This window comes from Dipteris shenzhenensis, chromosome 13 (genome assembly GCF_047967505.1).
Source record: "Dipteris shenzhenensis isolate YYH24624 ecotype China chromosome 13, Dip_SZ_1.0, whole genome shotgun sequence".
Taxonomy (NCBI): domain Eukaryota; kingdom Viridiplantae; phylum Streptophyta; class Polypodiopsida; order Gleicheniales; family Dipteridaceae; genus Dipteris; species Dipteris shenzhenensis.
The window spans coordinates 42,139,996-42,147,297 of record NC_141608.1 but is presented as its reverse complement, the minus strand read 5'-3'; positions in this window follow the sequence as shown (position 1 = coordinate 42,147,297).

Genomic DNA, 7,302 nt, shown 5'->3' with positions numbered 1-7,302 from the left:
CTTTTTTATTCCATCAAATTTTTGAATCATAAACCTAAATTTGTTAGTGGGTGGACTGGACCTTTCTTCATCTCCAAGCTTCTTCCTAGTGGCGGTGTGCATTTGGCCACTTTGAATGCTATGGTACTTCTAGCCCCAATGAATGGTTCTAGACTGAAAATATATCACGTTGAAAAAACTCTTCTTAAGGAGTTTGTATAAACTATAAAGTGTGGGTTTTCAAGTAGTTGGCTTTCATGGGTTTTCAATACTTTTTTTTGGGGGGGGCAAAAAAAAAGTAGTTATATTAAACTTGAAAGTCTTTGTACATTATTAGAGTGTGTTCATATAAGCTCATCTAGTCCAAGAGAGGACTACAAAGTCAACCTACAAAAAAGAACTATCTTCATGTAGATAAAAAAAGATAAAAGTTCTTCAGCTCCTCCTGTAGATGCAGGAGGGGGCCTGAAAGGAAAAGCTAGTAGCCTCTTCATTGTAATCTGCACTTTGTGTCAGCAGCAATAGTAGGAACACCTTGTAAAGGGTCAAAGGAGATAGAAGTTCTTTAGCTCCTCCTATAGATACAGGAGGGGACTTGAAAGGAAAAGCTAGCAGCCTCTTCATTGTAATCTGTACTTTTGTGTCAGCAGCAATAGAAGGAACACCAGGTAAAGGGTCAAAGGAGATCTTCTTTGTAAGTGGCATCCCATCAGAAGTGTGAGAAACATCATTTGGAGAGGGAGATTGAGTGGAAGGACTAGCAGCCACTATTTTGCTTTGGGCAGCTAAGTGTTGTGAACCCCAACATGGGATGGAGGCTTCCTATGAAGATACTAGGGCAGCATGTCATGTTCTCCTAATAAGGTACATCTGCTCTTGTGCTCTACCAGGTCTGCTGCACTCAGCCTTGTATGCTCAAGATTATAAGCATATATCTGAATTTCCAACCTTCTTTTTTACTGTCCCACCATGCAACAAACAAGGCATCAACACACATTTCAACATCATTAAACTAAAAATTATTTCTAGAGATATAGATAAACCATAAAGCATGTGCCCTTATTTGGAACCAAATCTCCTATTGGATTTTGAATACATCCCCTAGTTATATAGCCTTCAAGTTGATTGGCTCACCACATTCAATCTGGATGAACTTCCAGACCTTTCTGGCATGAGGGCAAGCAACAAACAAGTGGAAAATATCCTCAAGAATACCAAGTCATCTTCTACACTTCCCATCTCCCTTCCCTATTCTAAGTCCTCTGACCTTGGTCCACACAGCTTTGTGAAGAATGAGTCATAATAGGCATGACATCTTCTCAGGGACCTACTTAATCCATAAATTGCCAAATCTTTCATACCATTTATCCGTGTTGTCCAACAAAGATCATCTAGAGTCAAGTGTTCTAAAGAGATAATCCATATCAGCAACTTGAGTAGGAATAAGAAGGATTGAAGAGCTTCCTACCTAGCTGAATTCCTTATTAAAGATTAACACAGAGCCCCCTTTCCATTTGACCTCTCCCTGCCATAATTCCATCTTGCTTAAAACAAGAGCCTAGCTTTGGTTAGATAAAGCAAATTCTCTCCTAATTTCTTGCCAGGTCTTCCATCTGATCTGATCTTTGTTCTAGAGTTGGCCCCAGGTCTACAAACCTTTCTTGAATAGGGTACTTGCCAAAGAAAACTGGTCATCAGTGAGTTGGGAATTTTCAAGATAGCTGAGACCCAAATGGAATCCATAGCCATAAAGTCTCCTTTACCAAAAATCTATAAAAACACTTTTACCTCCTCAAAAGCTCTCCAAATGGATTACCACAATGAACTACCCTTAGTCTTACAGGGTTTAGGATTACAAACAATCGATAATAAGGGGTACTACATGTATATCCATGCAAGATTTGGTCTCCATTTGGGGCCCCTAACTGGCCTAATCTGTTTCATGTTCCTCAACAAAAGTTGAGCCTAGTCACACTCTGGATTTAGAATAGCTTTAATGACTCAAGTAGTAGATAGCTTTTTAGCTACCATAGCAATATCTGTGACCCCTAGTCCTCCTTTGTTTTTAGACTTAGTACAATAAGACCATCTTACTTTAGAGATTTTTGATCAACCTCCCCACATAAAAGACCTCAGACTCTAATAAATATATCTAGACGACCGACAAGAAAGGTAAAAAATAGAGATGGGATAGATGCAATGGTTGAGAACTAGTCTCATTCGTGCCCAATTGGCCTAAAATCCCCTCCACTTGACAATCCTCTTCTGAAACCTATCTATAAACCAATCCCACCTTAGCTTCATGGATATGTCAAAGGCCATTGGAATCCCCAAGAGCCTAAAATCTGTGCCGTTTTTTATTCTGTGGCATCCCAGATTTTGCAAATATAACTACTCCTTACCACCACTGAGAGTGTCATACCATGTTTTCGTATGATTAGTTCTAGAGCTTGATGCTTTACAGTATATGTCTAGACAACCCATTATGCAACTAGCATCCTGATCAGTATTCCTAGGGGGAAGAGTAGTGTCATCAACAAATTGTTGACACACAAATTAATTGCTTGCTAGACATGAGTTCAATCCCTTTCAGGTTACCTTTCTGAATCTGACTCCTGAGAAGCCACCCAAGAGAGTCAACTCTGTTATTGCAAAGAGGAGATGGCCAAGAGGGCAACTTTGCCTAATTGACCTCTTCAAGAGAAAAGTGGCACTCATGTCTCCATTAACACATACCTTGGCTAAAGCATTAGTGAGTAAAACCTTAACATAAAAGATAAAAGAAGAGCCCAGACCCATGTCTTGTACAGATTGTAAGAGGAAATCCCACTCCAGCCTATCATAGGCTTTGTCAAAGTCTATCTTTGTTTGGTCTCCGTGGCATATTCACACCCTTCCCAAATATTTATAATTTCCTCCAAAAGGTGATGACCCTTTATAAAACCTTTTTGTTTTGGAAGAATCCAGTCCTTCATCGTTCTTTGAATTCTAATAGCTAAAGCCTTAGCAAATATCTTGTAGCTACAGTTAAGTATTGTGAGAGGTTTCCAGTTCCTAAGCTCCTCTTTGGAGCCTTCCTTGGGGATGAGCTTGATGATTCCACCATTAACATGAGGGGGGAGAGAACCCTCTGCTGTACTTTCTTGCCACAAAAGCAGCAAGCAAGGTCCTACCAAGTCCCAAAATACCTTATAAAATTCAATGGGCAAACCATCCTCTCTTGGTGTTTTACCATCTGCCATCACTATGATTGCCTCCTTCAGCTCTCGAATGGTGAAAGGATTCTCTAAATAGACCATAACAAATTGCTCTACTGCTTTGTCTCTTACAACTTGACACAACCCTCTGGCTCTCTATATGTCTTCATCTGGAATGACTGCAGAAGAGAGGAGTTCCTGGAAGTGATTGTGTATCAGCTTGATGTTCTCCATGGATGAAACCAAGGTACCGTCAAACTTTTTTTCCCCCCAGAGAAAGGAACTTCTATTAATTGCTTGTAAAAACAATCATACAAGTTGGCAAATACCATAAAGGTGCCAGCCTGGAAAATCAACAAAAAATTAAAAGCTGACTATTAGAAAGACACTCTTGCTTGCCATAGATCCTAGCTCACTACCTAGGGATTCTTTGTAAGAGGGGCTAACAACCAGGGTGGCGGACTATACAACCATGTGATCCCTCTCAGGGTGATGTTGTAGAAAACACTTGCAAGCCAAGCCTTGCAAAAACATTCCCGTCGTGCGATGGTAGCTCAAGAACCTAGAGAGCCTTGCTCCCAAATGGCACGTAGTGTGAAGATGATGTCCTACCAGATGGCTACCAAGGTGGCCGACGGTGGAACATGGTGCTAGCCCATAACTCAACAATAGCAAGCAACCCAGATGTTCTATGCCGTAATGCTCGCTATTGTCTCCCACACGCTGTCCTCTAACGAAGGAAGAGGTCAATGACTAGTGGGAGGGACAAGCCCTATATCATGTATGCTGGAGAGACCATGTCAATGGGAAAGGCATGGCCACCCTCTGACAACCAAGTAGCCATGCCCCACGTGAATTCCCTTTGCGTGCCTTGAAGCCTCGCCACGATCCGAAGCGCTCCTCGCCATATCCTTTGTGCTGCTGGGTAGCTCCAAAGGCAGTGGGGGATCATCTCCAAAGTCTCAATCATGCTCCCCACTAAATAGGAACCAAGTCTCCATCATCCACATCCAAAACCTATCCAATATCCACTTCCACCAATCATGTGAATGTGGATTAAGACCCCTCTAATCAACCTGATGTCTAATTCTCAACATAACAGCATAGAGTATGCTGCAGCCACCAAGCTTGGGAACATAGACATTTCATGACTCAAGTTGGTTTCCTAACCATGTTGCCAAAAGATGTTGGCAGAAGACGTGTGTCAGTATCCACACTTTCTTTTTCCCTGACTCTCTCTCTCAACGTACCTTCTCTCGAGATGCACTCTCTCTCTACCACACATCCCTCACTCTCTCTCTAGATGGTAGCATGCTTCCCTCACTCTCTCTCTAAATGCACACTGTCTCTCTAGAAGCACTCTCTCGCTAAAACACTCCCCTCACTCACTCTCTAAATGCACACTCTCTCTAGATGCACACTCTCTCTAAAACACGCCCCTCACTCTCTCTCTAAGAACACCCTCTTCCTAGACGCACTCTCTCTAAGAAAAAAACAAAAAAAAGTTTTCACACACTCTCTCTAGATGCTCTCTCTCTAAATGCAACCTTCATTCTCCTGGTATAAAACAACATTCTCTCTCTTGGTGGTGCAGGATAACCTACTCTCTCCTAGTGCAGAAGGACCTTCTCTCTCCTGGTGTAGAAGGACCTCTCTCCTGGTGCAAAACATCCTTCTCTCTCCTCGATGTAGAAGGACCTTCTCTCTCTTGGTGTAAAACAACCTTCTCTCTCCTAGTGCAGTACAACCTTCTCTCTCCTCAGTGCAGAAGGACCTTATCTCTCCTGGTGCAGAAGGACCTTCTCTCTCCTAGTGCAGAACAACCTTCTCACTCCTTGGTGCAGAAGGACCTTCTCTACTGGTGACAAGGACCTTGTCTCTCCTTGGTGCAGAAGGACTCTCTTGGTGCACTAGGATCTTCTCTCTCCTTGGTGTAGAAGGAACTTTTCTTTCTTTGGTGCAGAAGGATCTTCTCTCTCTTGTACCGAAGGACATTCTCTCCACGAGTGCACAACTCCCTTCTCTCTCCTGGTGACATTGGCCTTTTCTCTCCACGGTGACATTTATGTTCTCTTTCTAGGGTGCACAACTCCCTTCTCTCTCCTGGTCACATTCCCATATCTCTCCACAAGGTGAAAAGGATGTTCCATGTCCTCTAGCTTTGGTGAAGTGCACAAGGAGGCTTGATGTCCTCTAGCTTTCAGTGGTGGAGTAAACAAGGAGGCTCGGTGTCCTCTAGCTTCGGTAGTAGAGTGAATAAGGAGGCCCAGTGTCCTCTAGCTTTGGTGGTGGATGAACATGGAGGTATGGTATCCTCTAGGTTCTATGGTGGATGCAAAAGGTCACTTCAAGACACTTAGCTTCAGTGATGTTCATCAAGTCTCTCTCCACTCCATCACCTCTCTCTTACAAGCAGACACTCTCTCCACCCCATCACCCCTATCTTACAAGAACTCTCTCTTTCCACCCCTCGCCTATCTCTAACTTCATCCCTCTCTCTCCCCTCTTTCCCACCTCTCTCTACATCCCTCACCTCCCCTCGTTAGCGCCTCTCCTCAACTGCTAAGTTTAGCAAAGTTGTTTTTTGCAATTTGGCTGCTCCATACCCTCTCGCCCCCACTACCCCCTTCTCCCTTAAGGTAGTTGCTGCCTCCATTGCCCTCCTTCATCCTGCTCCTCTCTGCCCCCTTCAATCGCCCCTCCTCCTTGCCTCCTCCTTGGAAGCGCCCACTCTTGCTTCCATTCCCTTCATCACTCCTACACCCCCCCCTTGCACCATCACTCCCTTTCCCTCATCACGCTCCTACAACTCCTGTTGCACCATCTCTGCTCCTACAGCTACCCTTGCACCATCTCTGCTCCTCCAACCCCCCCTTTTCATGCGCAGCTCCCCTCCTCTTCGCCCTTGCCGTGCCATTTTCTACCACCACTTCTCCCGCACCTCTCCAATCGCCATCCCCTCTTCTTCTCCTAGGCCAACCCTCCACAGGTTCCCTCCTTCTTTTGCAACATCCTCTGCTCGTGCTCCTTATTTCCTCCTTGCCATCCCCTTCTTCTATCCCTTCTTCATGCCAGAGAAGCGTACCAAATTCAAACTTTGCATGCCCAAAGACAAACTATTTACTGCCTTTTATGAGAAAATGACTTCATAGGGGTCCCCTTCATGTCCCTCCCCTGTAACTCGAGCCACATAGGCAGCTAGCTCCATGAACTCCCCTCCACCTGGACAATGCCCCAAAAGGACCAAGGCTTCTTCTCCATTAGCCCAATGTGCATCTAATATGCATGATCCTTAAGCTTTGTACTATTCGTGTCTTTGGCTCAGCAGTTAGGTGGATAGCTGGGGAAGATGAGGTTGTAGGTTCGATCATGTGTAGGCAATTGGTTGGACAACAAATATTCTTGGTATATTCTCACGGTTGGTGGGCTTGCTTTTTGCAAACCAGAGTTTACGCTTGGGTTGGGTTCTAGTTTGCGACCCGAAGTCTGCATGTCACTAATTCGAGACACAGATCCAATGGCTGAGAGCTTAAACAGATTTTTGGGACAATTCTTGAGAGCATGACTTGTCTGCTTGTAGTTTCATGTGCTTCTATGCTAAAAAACGAGTCCTCAATAGTTTACCAATGCGAGGAAGTCATCATACATTGTTGGAGTATATTTAAGAGAAACTACAAACAATTTTGAATTAAGGTGATGAATAGCCAGGGTTTTCCCCTCAGGGTGATAAACAAAATCGTGCTGAAACGAAATTACAAATAATTAGTATGAGACTTTGGACTAAGGCGATGGAAAGCATGATATTTTGGACCATGTTATGGTAAAAGGGATCACTTTCTCCAAGCAATTAAGGCAAAAGCAATGAATGGCTTGCAACATAGTCCCTATGCAATCAATCTATTCTTCCACAAGAGCAATCAATGGTTTGCAATGCAAGCAAACCAAAAGCAAGTGATGTTTTTGCAAGTTTGCAAGAAGGTTGACTACTGAACAAAAGCAACGAAACCTAAAAAGATTGTCACCGTGATTGTTGCAAATTTCATTCACAAACAAGTTCTCAAAGACTCCTTTTCATGAAGACAGACTACACGAAAGTATGCAACGGTAGAAATCCTATTTGCAAATA